Raw genomic sequence first — 19,887 nt, 5'->3', positions numbered from 1 at the left:
GAGAAAAAAGTTTCAGAAATGTATTACCCAGACCACAAGGCAACTGCACTATTTTGCATGCATGTAGTATATTTTGTTCACTTTTTAATTTTACATAAACTGTGTATTTTGATTTTGTCATTTGTGAATATTTGTTCTCTTTAGTATAGTTACATTATTATGTCAATTCATGGCATGGTTTAGAACATTTTGACAACACCGCCTGGAATTTTACCCCAATAATATTTTAATAGCTGGGCTGTCTTTATTCTCTTTTATTTATTTATTATCTCTGATTCCCTGTTTTTAAGTAACACTTACTGTCAGATGGCTTTGTCTCCTTGTCCCTGCTGGTGACTTAAGTGCTGGGTGTCATATCTGCCCTATTGTTTTAAGAGGGTGGTTGTGCTTGAATTATTTGCACAACATGTGGATCGATGTGCCTTCAGGGCAGGTGTTAATGCAAACTGACACAATCCTAGTTACTCCTGTGTGAGATTTGAACACACTAATGATACTAAGCGACCTGTGAATGCTGTCCCCAGTTTGGCCTTTGTCTTTACTCAATCCAATGCAGCGTAGACACATGTTGCCTTAATAATATTGTTTACATATTATATAAGTGAGGCCAGAGTAGATTTCTTACCGCCCTGTTCAAAGCCCAGCTCAGGTGACTGTGGAGGAGGGAGCTGTATACCAATCTGTGTCCTTCCTGCAAGCAGTCTAATGAAGCAAAGCTATAAGCTAAATGGAAAATTCACTTTCTACAGACATTTCCTTGTAAGGTACCTGTAGGGATACTGTGCAATGTCCAAATCATGAGTTAAGGTAGGGTGGCTAGAGTAGACTGTGGTTTGTTGTGTAGCAATGATTGAGACCCCCCATCCTCTAGTTCCTCCCCAAAGTCTGAATATTGACCTGTCTCAATCTGTTTTAGTTGGATAAAGATTGTTTCAATAAATGATGGATTCACAGGAAGAGTTGTGTTGATCAGCAGGCCAGTGGTCATGTGCAGTCGACGGCGGCCCGCACTCTGAGCATGTGAAGGCTTCCTAAAGGTTTTGTTAGCAGGCTGGAGGTTATTAGTAGGCTATTTTCAGAACATCTTCAACATTTATCTATTATTACCCTAATACCCTCTGTGTGGTTCATGGTCGGCTCATGCTTGGTAATAACACTAAGTGGGTGGCTGAGTGGACAAAGATGTATAGTTGGTAGACGGGTGACATTCTTGGTTTAAAGGGCAAACGTTCAAGTGAGACAGTGTCTGATGCTCAATCTGATTTAATTTTTATATTTTAAATTCAGTGTCTCCCTCCATATTAGAGCTGCTGTGACTACAGCCAGACTCAGGCCCAGAGGTTTGTGTTAGTTTCCTCTCAGCACACTTCTGCCCCGACTACCCACCACATTCATTCTCGGAGCCCAATTGGGTGAACTGGCTTAGCAGGACACAGTTGGGATTCTGGTTTTATTATGTTCACATATTACACAGGCTAACAGTAATCTCCACTAATGGCAGAGCTTTCTGAATATGGTGGTGGTGGTGGTATATGTGAGAGTGTGTATGTGGGGGTGGAAGGGGGTTATTTGGCTGTGTGAGGCTGCTGTGACAAACAGCGATCAGGGCTCTGTACTTTTGACGATCATGGGTTCAATCCTAGGTGGGGGACACTGCTGTTGTACCCTTGAGCAAGGTACTGTACCTAGATTGCTCCAGTAAAAACCCAGCTGTATAAATGGGTTATTTTCTGTAAAATAATGATATTGTGACAGTTGTAAGTCACCCTGGATAAAGGCATCTGCAAAGAAATATAATAATAATAATATGAATGGCTATAATCATGTTTACAATATCACCTTTGCTGACCCACACCTACAATTTCAATGAAGTCAGAACTCTCCCCCCCACCAAATAAAATAAAATATAGAACATATGGGATGTATTTAAAGTATATTTTTGTGTGAAAACCATATTGGCTGGTTTCACAATGCATGATTAGCACGAGTTTGGGTCTAATCTACCTAAAATAGCATGCATAGTCTAGGACTAGTGCTAATTTGGGTCTGTGAAACCAGCCCTATTTTTATTTCACATGTTGAAAATATATTGTAGAAATTAACCTAATCATATTTCCAACCTATAATATAGATGGATTGCAGCCTAAAATGTATTTAAAACACATCCCATATCTTTGATGTATGCCAAAATGCACACATTTCTACCATATAATAAATACATATTTGTTCCATGTGTATACAGTAAGATTTTTAATGGCCTCTGGGGGGTAGAGTATTTCAGTAACTTTTGAGTTAATTGTTTCAGCTTCTCTTTTATAACACTTTAGACAATCCCTACACTGTGGAGCCACTTTTGGGTCTCTTTTGAGAGAGGATTTTGGCTTTCTCTGTGTTGTTACAACGATTTATTGCTGGACTTTATTTTGAGGAAATTAGAAATAAAACAAAGGGACATTTAGTTGGACAGGCAGTGCAGCAGCACTCCCAGTCTTCTTTACCAGATGCTTCTCAATAGAAAACCTCAAACACTTACTTACAGCTCCTCCTTTTCCCTATTGTGTGCTTAAGTGCCTCCCAATATTTATTTAGGCCTTCAAAACTGAGCTTCCACAAATTGAGCTTCCTCCTTACCAGTATCACATAATTTCTAAACAGAATTTATAACAAAGCCTATAGAATTGCTACATAATTTTTTATCCCAAGCTTTAATCGATAAACCTGCTTTGGACTCGTAATTAGGATCCAAGACATTGACAAAGTATAATCCCTCATGGGCCCAATGTCTATAGTCAGCACCTAATGAGGTCCTGGTTGAGCTTCTGTATGTGCCCTCACCTATATTTTCACATTTTCATGTCTGAGCTCCAGTGTTATCCTTGGACACAACATTTGTCCATCAGAAAAATTCCAATTTGAAAAGAGTTTGGAAACTGTTTTTCATTTCTGAAAACTGTGATTTTTAGACAGAATTGAAGATCTGTGCCCACAAAACGGTAAAATAGCCACAGGAAATGCAATAATAATAATAATAATAATAATAATAATAATAATAATAATAATAATAATAATAATAATAATAATAATAATAATTGATACATTAAATGGAAAAGTACAAGTTTATTATTTCATTCTTTAAATAGAATACATTAAAATGAAGTGTTGTATGCACCTCTCTTAATTGCTGAAACTGTGGGTTTGGATTGGGTGGATTTCCATTATGCTTTTAATTGTTTTTCTTTTCATTTCATTTGGTGGAATTCACGTAACACATTATTACACTTATATATAAACCAAGCAAACCATGCATAAGAAAAGACAATGACAATCTCTTATTTTTTACATTTTGCAATATCATATCTGCCCTGACAGAATAAAGCACACCTGTAGAAAAGCTGATTTTAATTAACTTTCTCTGATTGCAAATCTATAGTGAAAGGCTGCTCTGGAAAATCAAAGCTTTCAGCAAAACTTTTGAGAGGATCTGTTGTAATTCAACTCACTACCAATATGCTTCAGTGTGCACCATCTCGCGCACCAAAGGCATCGGCTCTGAAAAGCTTTCTGTGGGAAAAGTTAGTTACAAGGGCAAGCAAGCAGCAAAGCAGAAGCTGCAACAGAGAATCCCAGAACAATACACTGCAGAATATGCTAGGACGGAAATAACAGCATGATATTGCATAAATAAACCATTAAAGTCTCAGAGTGTTTTTGAAAGAGCTGTAAATCGACACAGTTTACAGTGAAAGTTAACTCTTGTCTTGATCAGAACAGTATGAAGGCAGATGGAGCACTCTTTCATTTGTGGTGTGTTGTACTTCTGGAGCTATTTTAAAACTCCCTGAACTACTACTCTGAATTGGATAGGACCAGTCTATATTTTCTCCCCTCTGTATTCAAGCTATATTCTCATGCTAATGCAGTACCAACAGGAGGGAGGATGTAATTGAAAGTTCCATTTCCTTTACACTTTCTAAAAGCGGTTTCACACACAGGGACAGACATTGCAATTGCATTTTTATGTAGCGAGAGGGGGGGGGCTAGAGAGAGACAGGGAGCGAGAGAGAGAGAGACAGGGAGCGAGAGAGAGAGAGAGAGAGAGAGAGAGAGAGAGAGAGAGAACACTTCACCTATTTGAAGGACAGTTGTTAGCTCTTTTGTAGGTTCGGGGGGGGAAAGAAATAGGGTAAGCATTTTCTTTTAGATGTTCAGCAGATTTGGATTAGCAACCTCATTTAAAAGGAAACACTGATAACATTTCCAGCATGGCAGCCACCATTAGGCATGTCCTGGACACAGTGTATGGCATTAGAGCCAGCTTTTATATCCCCTTGCACTGGGGAATTGGATTGGTTTGAAGGGGACTAAAAAGGACAATGGGTATTAGAAGAGCTGAAAATGATTAAGTATTTACAAGATTGTCAACAAGATATGTACATGTGTCACTCTTTGCTTGCATCTGAAATTAGGTTGGCAAGTACTGTTACCAGTGAAGAGATTCCCTGAGAGCACTTGGGTACTACTAGTTAATCCTGCCTGCTTTTAAACCTTGCTTGACTGTCCACATTCTCTTCCTTTTATCTTCAGGCAGTTTTAGGAGACGCATTAATATTGTTCTGTGCTTTGTGGTACCTCTCCGCACACAAAGACTTGCACACACTCAGACTTACACAGGCCGCTGCAGGCAACCTCTTTCCAAAAAGGGTCTGCGTTTGACATGGGTCAGCTAACATCTTTTTTTTTTTTTTGATAAGGACTTTGTTCTCATAATCTTTTAAGAGGTGAATTATGTAGTAAGATTGTAGAGGCCCAGCTGAAGTGGCTATGTTAGAGAAGCCTCAAGTGATTAGAAAGCAATAACAATCATACATACCTTTAGAAATTCAGGAAAAAGAACAGGAAAAATATAAATAGTGTGGCGATTCATTATTGAGGAATAAAATGTGGAAAGTGTACATGCCTATATATTATGGAGAGACGTGATGCAGTATTTCATACAGTAGGCAAAAATGTCCTGCAGACCTTGAGCTGCAAAACTAAAGGCTGTGTTTTTGGTCACAGTACATCCAGTGTTAAAAAAAGTGTACATTAGATTTGCCACAGCTTTGCCTTCTGACAAGATACCAATTACACCAATCAATCAGGCCGAACTGCACTTGAGGTTCGAGCTGAAACCCCCCACTGAAGGAAAACAAGACTTTGGGCGACTGTGCTGTCCAATCACACCATTGTACTTTTCTTATGAATGTCACCATTTCTCAAGTTTCCTTTCTGACAGATCTAAGCTAAAATGACATCAAAGCCTTATTTCTTCTTACAAATCAGTTCCTGTCCAAACACAGCACTTATCAAGGAAGGTTGTTGTTTTATCTATTGACCAAACTGGTTTCTCTGTGGCAGTTAACAAATGCATGCTGATGGATGAATATGCACACTCTATATTTACAATTATGATTACTATTAGTAGCAGTAACAGTAGTAGTAGTAGTAGTAGTAGTAGTAGTAGTAGTAGTAGTAAAAGTAGTAGTAGTAGTAGTAGTTGTAGTATTTAAGATAAAATACTATGAATTCAAATTATATTTTTAGATATTACTTCATCAAGCTGACAATTTGGGTCAGCATGACTCTATGTATATGGCAAGGACTGACATCCAGGATACTTCAGAAGTTACTGATGGTCGATGCCCCTCAGGCTGTGGAAGTCAGATGAAAGCAATCAGCATTGTCTTGTGTTGGTTCAGTAGGACTACACTGATGGACATGTATAAATGGGTGAAGCAATATAGGCCTTTGGATTGACTAAAGTATAACCCTTTTTATTTATTTATTTGATATAAAACGGCATTTTGACCTGCACATGAAGGGTATACCTGATTTGGAGGAGACAAACTTTTCCACTGCACGTTATGACTTCTCCTTTCAATCTTAGTTGAAATATTGCAAAAAATGAATCCAGAGGATAACGGAAGATTTTGAATTGTACGGTCATGTGAAAAGGTTGTCATCTCCTATCTCAAAGCTGACTATGCTTGGGGTTGTTCTAACTTGATGAGCCTGAGTTTCATAATTACTTCATTTAAAACAACATGATTTTTCTGTATCAGGAAGACTTTGTGCTTTTGAGAGTAATGTCTTCATATTGGCTTGTCTCTTATACCTGTATGTAACCAGCTGCAACAGGATCCTGTTTTGTATACTTCAGACATAGACCATTGTGATCTGGAACATTCAGAGCACTAAAACCCATGATAATGATTGCAAATACAATTTCCTGTATATATTCAGTATGGGGTAGAGGAGTTTCCGGTATATTATTGACAATTGCTGTCGGCTGTGCTTTATGTCTCCAGCTAACAAGTCTTGATGGAGAGTATTTTTTTTTTTTTTTTTTTAAAGCTCACCAAAGCAGCTGGCAGGAGAATCTTCATGACTGAATTTGTGGTGTGTCTGTGTGATGCATCTATTTTCAGACTTTTCTTCAATGTGAATGTTTTTATATATATAACATATATATACCATATATATTAAATCCCTCCAACTACCGGAAATATGTATTAAGCTAGATTAATATGTTTGAAACGCAAAAATGTTACAGAAACTGCAGATGACACAAAGAAGTGTTGAAAGATGTATGCTTGGAATAACAAGACGAGATAGAAAAGAAGTGAATGAATCTGAGAACAAACACAAATATGTGACATTATTGACAAATGTGACACCATTGGGCTGGACACATTGTAAGAAGAACAGATCAAAGTTGGACAAAATAAGCTATTGAATTGATCCCGAGAGATGAAAAAATACATAGAAGAAGTTAAATGATAAACTGTGCTGGTGTAACATGAAAAAAGCTATAGATTGAAGCAAGTGGAAACATCTTGGGGAGGCCTTCATCCAGCAGTGGATCGATATGAGCTGATGATGATGATAAAATAAAACTTGTCTACATTTTAGTCAAAAACCATTGGATAGTGCTCACAATTGTGGATGAACTAGAGTGTGTGGAAATCCCTTTCTATACATCTGTCTTTTTACAATGGTCCATTACAGATCCTACCACTCATAGCACAGGAAGATGTGGAGTATTGTTCATCCTAGTTTAAGGGGTTAGTCTGGCAGGGGGTTGGGAATGCGTTCCTTCTGCTATATTCATTCTTCTATATGGTTTCCTGTTCAGATCAAATTTTTTAGACACTTATCTGTTTTTTGTACAGTCCAACATTGAAACTTTGTCTAAGACTTGCAACTGTAAATCAGGGTTCTCCCCTGCTTTATTATGTTCACCTGGTGGGTTTCAACCATAGGAGTCCCTTTTCTCGCTTCTGGATTTTGTTCCTTATGCAGGGTAATTGAGCACTTAATAGAACCATATTCCTAATATGCTTTTTATTTCTGTTATGTACTCATTCCATGACTTCCTTATTCTATACTACTCTATAACTGGTTAAACGACTCTTAATAAGTTTGCCAGTTAATGATGTATGTACGCAGGTGCAGCACAGTGCTCTGATTCCATCTAACTTATTTTTAAGGGCTGAGAACAGTTTATGAAGGGTCTAATCAAGCAAATAGTTCAATTAAAGGGTTCAATAAGCCGAAGTAATTGAGAGCTCAGTTGGAACAAAAAAAAAAAAAAAAACAGCAGACACAGGAGTACTCACAGAAACCCCTGGTGTACAGTATTTAAGACTCTCTGTAGAGTTGTGGTTGAAAGAGTAAACCTCCAATTAATAAACTGTTCACCAGGGACAGACCATAACAAATAATCAAATAACTGCTTCCTTTCTGGTTTCTAGTTGGAGTGCAAAGTGTTTTTAAGGCTGTTCTATGTCAGTAAGGCATGTTCTCTAAGCTGACAGATGTACAATAAAACAAACTTTAAATATTTGATGGAGAAAAGCTGACAACAGTCATTAAATATGGAAGGATTACACTGTAGACAGAGAATTAACTGTTCGTTTTTTTTTTTTTTTATTCCCTTACGATTCCCTAATTCTGTCCTGTTTGTTACAGATTCTGATGCTTTTTGAAAGAAGTTTATATAAACAAACTTATCAGGATGGAAGATAGGTGTTTTGAAGAAGAAAATAGTTTACAGCTGTTTTGTTTTGTAAGGAAGCTTTACATTTCTGTGGTTAAGCTGAAAAGCTTGTAACCTAGATGTTCTTGGTTCTGGCTCCAGCTCTACCCTGGGCTCACTCTGTGAAATACTCAACCTCTGTGTGCTCTGTCCATTGGCTGAGAAATGTAAAGAAGGTTGTATTGTAATGGACTCTGTCATAGCAGCTGATCATTCATACCCTCTAGTGTCTGTACAATGGGATAAAAGCATTTGCTCAGTGCTGTCTTTGGCTTTTCATGGACTGCATATTGAGTTCAGCACAGGACCTGGGAGGATAGGGTATATGTGGCCAATCTTGGTTTAGAACAGCCACAATGCTGCAGATTTTCTAAGAATGTAAATCTAAATAAATGGGGCAAACAACTTAGTTGAACAACTAAGACCAACCACAACACTTTGGCTCTCCAGGCCAAGGTTGGCCAGCATTTTGTGGTATAGAAAAGATACTTCAGACACTGAAAATGTACTTTATTTGTCTGAATAGTCTTATCTGAATTTATTCTGTGCGAATGAAAACAGCTTAGAATTGAGAACCATTGGCATAAAGAGTGTTCTAAGCAGACCCAGTAATACTGCCTGTGAAAGATTTGTGGTGTTGTGTGAGATTAGAAGAAAACCTACCCTTTTTATTAAGAAGGGTCTGAGAAACTGAGAATCATTCTAACGTTCTAATCAGACTTGTTGTGCATGCTGCATGTAGAGCTTGAAATTGTCTTCCTCAGCTCAAAGCCACTATATGTATTTAACTTGTACTGCAATAGTACTAGTGTTTTTCAATGCACAAGTGGAAGGAAAAACAAGACACTCCATGGGTTGATTTTACCAAGTTATTTATACTTGGCAAAAATAAAAGTGACTAAGTGTATAATCCTCTTTGAAATACATACATTCTGTGCAGATAAAATGGGGCATACCCATTTGTCTGCAAAGTATGCCTTTAGATATTGTAGTAGAATCACTGTGTCACTCTGTGAGAGATTCAACTGCAAGAGAAGAGGTAGATACAGATACAGAGTAAATATACAATAATGCAAACTGCAGTTCTGGTAAATGTGCTGTCAGAGCTCTGTAATTTACTGATGTTTATTTAATATATATATATATATATATATATATATATATATATATTTTTTTTTTAAATGTAGGAAACAATCACTGCAATTATTTTGAGGTTTCCATCCAATTTTCCTACGGAAAAGAAAAAGGACACTACGAAATGTACCGAGCCATCTGTTGGCTGAGTGCTGGATTAATGCCCTGCATGGCATTTTAAATCGAAACCCTAATGCAGTTTGTACTGCACCCTGCAAGTTACTGATGGGGATGTCCAAGGCATGTCGTCCACTTTAATGTCTCACACGTTTTATTGATGTTGAGGATAGGAAGCGGACAATTGCAAATGTTGTATTAAACCTTGGCACACTTTCAGGAAAGTAAATTACCATGTTTGACCCACTTTCCCGATGATATCAGAAGTCTGAATCACCGTATTAAGTAATTCATATGGCTCTAACTAGGTTTACAGGCTTGTTGGACGTAAGGCCCATAAACAGTTGGCCAGATATGCTCTGAAGTACATGGAATGACAATGACTCTGATGCTTATTTTTTATTATTGATTGTTTTTTGACTTGTATAATTGATATTTCAGATAAGTGTTCAGATCTGATTTTGAGGATCTGTAGTTAACACTAATTATTCCATAGGTTTTCACAGTGCAAGTTATGCTTTTCAGATGACAATTTGAAAGGTCTAGAGATTTTGTATTTGTGTATTGGACTGCAAGTACATTTCACCACAGCCTTTCTTTAAATCCCATCTCTTTTTCATTTTTTTAAGATCTGTGTGGGATACAATACAGGGATTCAAGGAAAGGTAATTAATTTTGTATTCCATAGAGATTTGTGATATTTGTGTGTTTTATAATTGCAGTTTACAAAGTGCCTGAATTCAGGGGTTGTTGTAGGGAGGGGCAGGACGGTGAAAAGGGAGACGCATATCCCATCGTTCAGATGTCAAGGATTATCAACACATTTGTTACAGAACAACAAGACTCCTTCAAAGTCCTATTTCCCAAGGGGAGACAGTGTTTCCTCCACCAAATGAATGTTCTTTATATTGCAGCACTAGTAGTGACCCACTCAGTTTCTGGCTTCTGGCCATATCTAATGTTTTCCCTTGGCATACTGCGTTCAGTGTTGTTGCTGCTCAAGTGCCATGTGTTATAGTATTACCCTCTATAGCTCTGTAGCTCCCAAATACCTATACATTTTATTTGGAGTGTGTATGTGTGTAGGGTGGGGGTTACAGTTAAATGGAGAAAATTGGGCCCTTTGTCAGGTGGGTGAGAATTTTATTTTTATTTTTAATATGGAGAGAAACATGAAATCAGGAAGGATTAATGTATTATATATTACATCTTCTATATGAGGCACATTTAATGCATCTTAATCATCCTCCACAGCAAGCAACTCAGTGTGTGAGCTTGTACTAGGTTTAAGAAGGCAGTAAAGCAGGGAGGTTTTCTGACAACAGTTAGCTGCAGTGCAGGTGACATAGTGTTCAGCTAGAAACCTTATATGTGTCCATTCAGTCACCCTTCAGTCTCTAACTTTTAATATATTTTCATATGATGACATTAAACTATGAAATGGAATGGAATCCATCTGCTTTCACTCTGCTTTCAAGCTGAAATTAAACCCTTTTTTTATTTTGGAATAATGACGCCACTGGTTCTGAGTATTACCCTCCATTCAATATACACTCACCTAAAGGATTATTAGGAACACCTGTTCAATTTCTCATTAATGCAATTATCTAATCAACCAATCACATGGCAGTTGCTTCAATGCATTTAGGGGTGTGGTCCTGGTCAAGACAATCTCCTGAACTCCAAACTGAATGTCTGAATGGGAAAGAAAGGTGATTTAAGCAATTTTGAGCGTGGCATGGTTGTTGGTGCCAGACGGGCCGGTCTGAGTATTTCACAATCTGCTCAGTTACTGGGATTTTCACGCACAACCATTTCTAGGGTTTACAAAGAATGGTGTGAAAAGGGAAAAACATCCAGTATGCGGCAGTCCTGTGGGCGAAAATGCCTTGTTGATGCTAGAGGTCAGAGGAGAATGGGCCGACTGATTCAAGCTGATAGAAGAGCAACTTTGACTGAAATAACTACTCGTTACAACCGAGGTATGCAGCAAAGCATTTGTGAAGCCACAACACGTACAACCTTGAGGCGGATGGGCTACAACAGCAGAAGACCCCACCGGGTACCACTCATCTCCACTACAAATAGGAAAAAGAGGCTACAATTTGCACAAGCTCACCAAAATTGGACAGTTGAAGACTGGAAAAATGTTGCCTGGTCTGATGAGTCTCGATTTCTGTTGAGACATTCAGATGGTAGAGTCAGAATTTGGCATAAACAGAATGAGAACATGGATCCGTCATGCCTTGTTACCACTGTGCAGGCTGGTGGTGGTGGTGTAATGGTGTGGGGGACGTTTTCTTGGCACACTTTAGGCCCCTTAGTGCCAATTGGGCATCGTTTAAATGCCACGGCCTACCTGAGCATTGTTTCTGACCATGTCCATCCCTTTATGACCACCATGTACCCATCCTCTGATGGCTACTTCCAGCAGGATAATGCACCATGTCACAAAGGTCGAATCATTTCAAATTGGTTTCTTGAACATGACAATGAGTTCACTGTACTAAACTGGCCCCCACAGTCACCAGATCTCAACCCAATAGAGCATCTTTGGGATGTGGTGGAACGGGAGCTTCATGCCCTGGATGTGCATCCCACAAATCTCCATCAACTGCAAGATGCTATCCTATCAATATGGGCCAACATTTGTTAAGAATGCTTTCAGCACCTTGTTGAATCAATGCCACGTAGAATTAAGGCAGTTCTGAAGGCGAAAGGGGGTCAAACACAGTATTAGTATCCTTTAGGTGAGTGTATATATATATATATATATATATATATATATATATATATATATATATATATATATTTAAAACATTGTATCACACAGGCACGGAAGCGTTTAATAATTGTGAACACTAGTGGTTTCTTCATGAAAATAATGTTTATCGGGGTAGATTACTGCAAGGTGGATATCCTCCAATTTATGTAATAATACATGTAATAATATGTAATAATACAAAGGCTAATAAAATGGTTGATTTTAGTGAAGATTGTTCACTTCATGTCAGTATGAGGTTTTGCCATGCGGAAGTTATGGTGAACAATCCATATTTTGATCTAGTAAAGACTTATAGTTCTCCCAGCCTCTGTAGCAACTAGGGCAATGAATTAAAGCTTCATAGGTGAAATATTTAAGTTTCAGTGCAGTGACAATTGACTTCTGGAAGATTTTGGTTGTTATACATGACTTTCACCTCTCCCCTAAAATGTAACCAAAATAAAATGCAATATCGCAAAAGGAATAGTGGTTTTGAAATGTATATGCAGCAATGCTTTAACAGTTCCAACCTTAAATACCTACCAGTCTATACATTCTAATTTTGGTGTTCAGGCGATGCTTTAAAAAAAAAAAAAAAATGTTCCAGTATGAGGTAAAACCAAATTAAAATTTAAAATGAGTCTTTGATTAAATATTTTCAGTTTTGGTCACCTTAAATGAGCTCACCAGAGAGCAGGCAGACTGCAATCTGTATGTACTCGGGGGCTTTTTCCCCACAGGGTCCCTTTATTTTTATATTTTTATTGATCTGATTGTAGTGATTTATCACCTTGCTGTGAAAAAACACTGGAGGCCAGAGAATAGATGGTTGTTATTTTGAGTGCCTTGTCTTTGGCTATGATTACCTTGGAAAAATAAATTACTTTCTTTAAAAAGACAAAGCATGTCGACATCACAAGGACATTCTGGTTCCTATTTCTTCCAAGGCGGCATGATGTGTTCAGTTGATTATGCCTCCTGACCGACAATTGTGCTAATAGGTAACAATTGGGTTAGCTGTATCATACAGTTCTAGCATTGCAAATACAGTCTACCTCCCAACCCTGCAGCTACTCAAATTCTCTGTATCCTCAGATGCTCAGTGGTTAAATATGTGTTAATGTTTAGACCTTTTTGGTGATTTATAAAAATTTTGGGCTCCATATTTCATAGCTTTTGGTAGATGGTCATTCATTTCCTTTTTTAGACTGTCCGTTCAGCCTTAAATGAACTACACTTTCATTGTCCAAGACCAAAGACCAAGGGTAACTCAGTAAAGTTATTACTATAAGTTAAAGTGTCTATTAAAATACATGTATGAAATTCCCACAAGTATTATTATTATTATTATTATTATTATTATTATTATTATTATTATTATTATTATTTTTATTTCTTGGCGAAAGCTAAGTGCTGTCAAGATGTAGGGTTACAGACAAGGGCTACAGGAAAGGGAGCAAGGAGGAAAACAATCAAGAACACGAGGAGCATAATAAGCTGAAGTGCTATCTAGCAGGGATAGAGGACTAATATTACAAGTGCTGTCGGAAGAGATGCGTCTTGAGTAAGCGCCGGAATGAGGACAAGGACTCTGCTGTTTTGACTTCGGTGGGCAGGTCGTTCCACCAATTAGGGTTCAGGGATGAGAAGGAGCGGCTCTGGAGGAAGGAGAGTGGAGAGGAGGCAGAGTTAGTCTTCTGGCACTGGAGGAGCGCAGTGGTCTGGAGGGGATGTATGGAGAGACGAGTGACTGAAGGTAGCTTGGTGCAGTGTGGTCAAGATAGTGGTAGGTGAGGGTCAAAGTCTTGAACTGAATGCGTGCCGCTATCGGGAGCCAGTGGAGGGAGCGGAGCAGTGGAGTAGCGTGTGCGAATCATGGCAGAGAGAATATCAGACGAGCCGCAGAGTTCTGGATGAGCTGGAGCGGCGGGTAGTAGTTGCAGGCAGGCTGGCCAGGAGGGAGTTGCAGTAGTCCAGGCGGGAGAGGACCAGTGACTGGACGAGTAGCTGAGATGAGTAGTCGGTGAGAAAGGGACGGATCCGGCGTATGTTGCTCAGGAAGAATCTGCAGGTGCGCGTCAGCGTGGTGATGTGCTGGGAGTAGGAGAGCGCAGGATCGAGGGTGACTCCTAGATTTTTAGCGGAAGAAGAAGGAGAGAGTGTGGTGGATTCCAAGGGGATCGAGATGGGGAGGTCAGCAGAAGGTGAGGAAGAGTGGGGGAAAAAGAGGAGATCTGATTTGGAGAGGTTGAGCTTGAGGTGGTGAGAGTGCATCCAGGCGGAAATGGCAGACAATCAGGAAGAGATGCGTGAGGGGATGAGAGAGTCAGAAGAGGGAAAAGACAGGAAGATCAGGGCATCATCAGCGTAGAAGTGGTAGGAGAAACCATGGGAAGCGATGAGGGGGCCCAGGGAGCGAGTGTAGAGAGAGAAGTATCTTGCTGGGTATTACATACAAATCCTTGTTGCATGGGGTCGGGGGGGATTTTCTGTTGAACTCTATCATGAGCCATTATTATTAAAGAGCATGCTATATGTTAGCAACCACTCCCTGCAACCACTGAAGACTTTGTGAAACAGGTCTCCCAGATTTCTCTCTTCAAGATACTGATATGCTCATTACAAATCACATATGAGAAACCAGCCAATCACAGAGCAGCATTTCCCAAAAATTCTATACATCTTATCTCTGTGTATAATTGTCATGCCATGCAAAGAAGTATCAGGATGAAAAAAAAGATTCAGTTACCAACAACGATTCCGTACACTCAAATGCTAGTGGTGTCAGTTTCACAGGATGTCCTTTTGTCTTTAATAAATAGTTATGTTTACCTAGCATGAAAACACAAGACAGATTGGCTACTGTAGGTCAGTTTCCGTAGGGTGGGGGAACACAACTTAAAAGTCTTGCTTGCGAGTGGTGTGCATTATCATCAGACTCCACAGAGGTTTTTGGCCCAGAATCTGTATGGTCCTGTTGTCAGGCCTGGTGGCTTCCTCTGATAACATCACTGTCAGTAGCATGACCTTCTATACAGTTTCCTGGCTGCCCTAAGTTACTCCGTAACGACTTTTATGCCTTTCCCTGGACATATAATTTGCTAATGTGGCAGGCTGGCATATTGGTATCAGTAGCTGTCCACATGACCGACCAGTTCTGCTCTTGGCCTGTCCAGTGGTCTTGCCTGCTGGCCTGCCTCCTGTGTCTGAACTGTCCTGTGGGATGGATTTCTGTGTCTAAGTGCAGGCCTGATCCCCACAGTGGCAACAAGCCACCGAGCTGGGCTCTGAAAGCACCAGGTCTCAAGCTTTGCATATAATTGTTTTCAAATGTGATTTTGATGCTCTGAACAGGCTGTCTCTGCCATGACTGATTAGCTGCCTCGTTCTGATTAGCAGGGAAGGTGCCAATTTGCAAAGAAATGGATGAGGAGGCTGGGTGGTGCAGTGATTGAACTAGCCGGGTTTCAGTGGCACTGATTAAGGCGACCAGCTGAAGTCCACTAGACAATGACACTAGAAGTTGCCACGAGGTACTGTAGTACTCTACAGCCTGAGAGATAAAGGGCTGTGGAGTTGGTGAGCGTTTTTGTTATGGCACTCATATTTTTTCCCCTCATCCCCGGCACTCTGACCTTCAGCAGCGAAGCAGGTTTCAGTGTTCTAGATGGAGATATCTGTATTCCTGGAGGCTATCAACCTAAAAAGCATATTTAGCAAGTTTTTAATAATAGTATTTAAAAATCTTGTTCTTAATAATAATCACCAATCATTCATTTGTTTTGTTTGTTTTGGTTTGTTCTTTTTGTTGTTGGTTTTGGTGTGTGTGTGTGTGTGTTTAGTTTTGTAATTTTGTTTTCAATAACAAAATAAATCATTGAACTTTGAGGTGACCGGGAGTCAACTGGAGGTGACTCCCAACATATGCTATTAATCCTGCACTCATAATATATTTTTTAGCTTAAGGGATACAGGTGGTTTGACTATACTTCACTGATGTCACCACAACAGTTGTGAGTCTGCAAACACAACCACATAAATGGGCTGTCCTGCTGCCAAAGCACCAATGCAACCTGTACTGACAGTACAGGAGTCATGGGTATCTCTATCCCATGACTCAAGCTCACCCCAGTCAGATCTATGGTACCCAGCCCTAGCAGTGCTTAGCAATCTGCCTCATCATGTGAGCCACTTCTTTAGACCTGCTGACCACAGGGAGTTAATGGTGTAGCCTGGATCTGAACCCAGACCACTGAGCTATGGGCTCCTCCTTGGCTCTAAGTGGAGGCCCTTGACCCCACATGGCATCCCTTTATCAGTTATTCATTAATGTGCTGCTACTGCTAGGTCAGAAGAACCCAAAGCGATAATTCTCTTTTCATCCTGTTTTCGTCCTCCAGAATTTGTCCAAAATAATTATGTTCTTTTAAGTCATCCCCTTAATAAGTCTCCCCCCACCTAGAACAACTGAATGTCACTCTCCTCTGCAATAAACAAAAATGGGGCACTGACTTCAAAACAGACCATTAAAGACGTTGCTTAAATAAACAAGCAACCATTGAGGGTAACATGTTAACTAGGGATTAGTCATATAAGCCAAAAATAAAGCTGGCTAAGGTTGCCTTTCAGCTGTAAACAATATTAACATTTCAGAGTGAGGGTCAGGCAGGACTTTCACAGACTAGCTGATCTGATGTATTTTAGAGCTTCATAACCGGGGTTTTGTGCAACATTTAACCCGAGCGTTTGCCATGTCCATGCAGGTTTTACTGTTCTTGTTGCTGCTTTTTTCCTACTAAGTTTATTAACCCTTTCTTTTTAATTTAACCTCGTTTGTTAGCTTGACCGCTGTGTAGAATGCGGTTTAAGTTTTACCCTCTGTGTCCTTGAGTGGCTGAATCAGCACAGAGCTCCTGCAGATGAGAAGTCAGTGTTGTTGTTTTTTTCTCTGGGGCTTGTGGGCTTACATCAAGTCAGAAAGCTTCGGCAAGTCCAATAATGTTTCACAGAATGTCAGCAAGGGGCTGTGGATAATCAACCCTAGCCCAGTGCAGGGTCACCTTGTTTCACCATCACCTTCAGATGTTCAATATCCACCTCTACTTTCAGCCATTTCAGCAGTCTGATACCCCCGCAGCTCCCCCTGATCAGTACACTGTTACTGAAGGCTTTTCAGAATTTGAAAGATTTTTTGGTTTGTGGTTTTCCTCCTACTGTTCTGTTCGATGACCGAATAGCACTGTTCATTTCTGCTTCGTGTGGAAATAGCTTGGTGTTATGTAAAATTATTTTCAGCAGTGATTTGGCCATACTGTGCTGTATTAACACAGTTAATGTATACAAATATTTACATGACAATACAAGTGATGTGCGGTATTTTTTGTTTCATACACCGTAAAATATTTGTTTCTTGTTTTGTGCTAATGCCTAAGATGTATTGTTTATATGTACAAATGTACTGAGACAACAAGTACCAAATACCAAATCATGTTCACAATATATTTCATAAAGTGTAGTCTCAACTTCGGCTTTAATGATTTCCGAAAATACTGTGTGTTCGATATCGTGATTGCTGATTCCCTGTTTTACCTTAGAGGTGTTTTGTGTGATGAGTTCAGGACTGAGCAGGCTGTGAAATGTTTCTAAGGCTTTTGTTCTACAGTGCCAGTATTTACCCCCCTTTTTTCCTATTTTGTTGCATTACAACCTGTAATTTAAATTGATGTTTATTTGGATTTCATGTAATGTGCATACACAAATGAGCAAGGGGTACCACCAATCAAGTGGCACCATGAAGACCAACGAGCTCTCCAAACAGGTCAGGGACAAAGTTGTGGAGAAGTACAGATCAGGGTTGGATTATAAAAAAATATCCGAAACTTTGAACATCCCACGGAGCACCATTAACTCTCTGGGGTTCATTGTCCTTGCGGACAGGCCGAGTGTTCTACATCATATTACTCTAATCCTGTCTCCCATAGGTGCTCAAAGTTGCCACTCCCAAAAACCGCAGGTCTGTAGCTTTCGAATTAGCCTAGTTACGGCCATTTCCGTAAAAGCAGTGCTGAGGTACATGCCCTTTTAAGAAACGTGTATGTGAGGAGAGGGGGGTCACATTCCAGGCCCTGTTACCCAAGTCCTGTCCCTCAACGGGTCTGTCATTTTCTTACAGGGCAGGGCTGTAGCTTTCCAATGATACCAAACATGCCCATATCCGAGCAGACTAGGCTGCGCTGAGCCGTGTGTTTGTTTGAGAGCTCACCAACCACACATGGGGAATACAGGGCGCAAACAGAAGAGAATAGACGCAATTCTCTGACAGAGCAGAAAGACACGATACAGCAAGAAAAACAAATACAAAGTAGAAAAATAGAATCAGACACAAAAAATAAAACACCTTACCCTTCGAAAACGAATCACAGATGCTGATTCTGTTTACAAATCTATAAAAGTCACTGACAGTCTATTCTGTATAGAATAGAATAGAATAGAAAGCCATTGCAGCTTTGTGGCTGGAATGAGTACTACAACAACAGTACAGAATCGGGTGAAAATGGGGGGGGGGGAAACTGGTCAGAATTCAAGGAATGATGGATGGCGCTAAATACAGGGACATTCTTGAGGGAAACCTGTTTCAGTCTTCCAGAGATTTGAGACTGGGACGGAGGTTCACCTTCCAGCAGGACAATGACCCTAAGCATACTGCTAAAGCAACACTCGAGTGGTTAAAGGGGAAACATTTAAATGTCTTGGAATGGCCTAGTCAAAGCCCAGACCTCAATCCAATTGAGAATCTGTGGTATGACTTAAAGATTGCTGTACACCAGCAGAACCCATCCAACCTGAAGGAGCTGGAGCAGTTTTGCCTTGAAGAATGGGGAAAAATCCCAGTGGCTAGATGTACCAAGCTTATAGAGATGTACCCTAAGAGACTTGCAGCTGTAATTGCTGCAAAAGGTGACTCTACAAAGTACTGACTTTTGGGGGTGTGAATAGTTATGCATGCTCAAGTTTTCTGTTTTTTTGGTCTTAGTTCTTGTTTGTTTCACAATACAAAATATTTTGCATCTTCAAAGTGGTAGGCATGTTGTGTCAATCAAATGATACAAACCCCCCAAAAATCTATTTTAATTCCAGGTTGTAAGGCAACAAAATAGGAAAAATTACAAGGGTGGTAAATACTTTTGCAAGGCACTGTATCTGGCATTGTGTGACATCATCCCTGGGTAAACTCTATACCTGGTGCAAGGATGATTGTCCTAGTGTTATATACTAAGAAAGTGTACACTCCAGCCACAAGGTTTTTCCTTTAACAAATGTAAATATTGAGAGCTTCACCACTAAATCAATTTTAAACTGGATTGGGGGATACAGCAACATTAAGACTCTAGATTAACTGATTTGCATGTACTTCTAAAGTTAAATAATAATGTTAAAAAACAGATGATTATCTTCCTAATCGTTTCTTGTCATCTTTTTTCTTTCTATCTATTTTTGTGTGTCCCCAACCACCTCGAATTGCAAGGCTGTTTGCTAATTGTAAAGTCTCAGCAACACAAGTAACTGGAACACTTTCCTGACCTTGTAACTCCTGGCCCACAGGTTTCAGAGCTTTTTAATTACACAAGTGGATGTTTTCCATGAAGTAGCTTGAGGCGTGATTCTGGAGAAATCAGGGACATACAGAGTGTAGTTAACAACATGAAGCCACTCACTCGGGCCCCCCAGTGTCATCCCCACCCCCTCTTTACATTTGTTGCAGGTCTTGATTCCATTCAGTTGACAATGGGAAGCC

At 39.7% G+C, this 19,887-nt stretch overlaps 1 protein-coding gene across 1 annotated transcript in view; it reads left to right on the top strand.

Moving 5' to 3' along the window:
- Positions 1–19,887, top strand: part of tmem266 (transmembrane protein 266) — an 85,913-nt gene that overhangs the window by 5,417 nt on the left and 60,609 nt on the right. The window lies entirely within an intron of this gene.

This window comes from Amia ocellicauda, chromosome 4 (genome assembly GCF_036373705.1).
Source record: "Amia ocellicauda isolate fAmiCal2 chromosome 4, fAmiCal2.hap1, whole genome shotgun sequence".
In the NCBI taxonomy this organism is placed as follows: Eukaryota; Metazoa; Chordata; class Actinopteri; order Amiiformes; family Amiidae; genus Amia; species Amia ocellicauda.
Note: the sequence above shows the minus strand (reverse complement) of the source record. Positions and strands in the feature narration are given on the sequence as shown.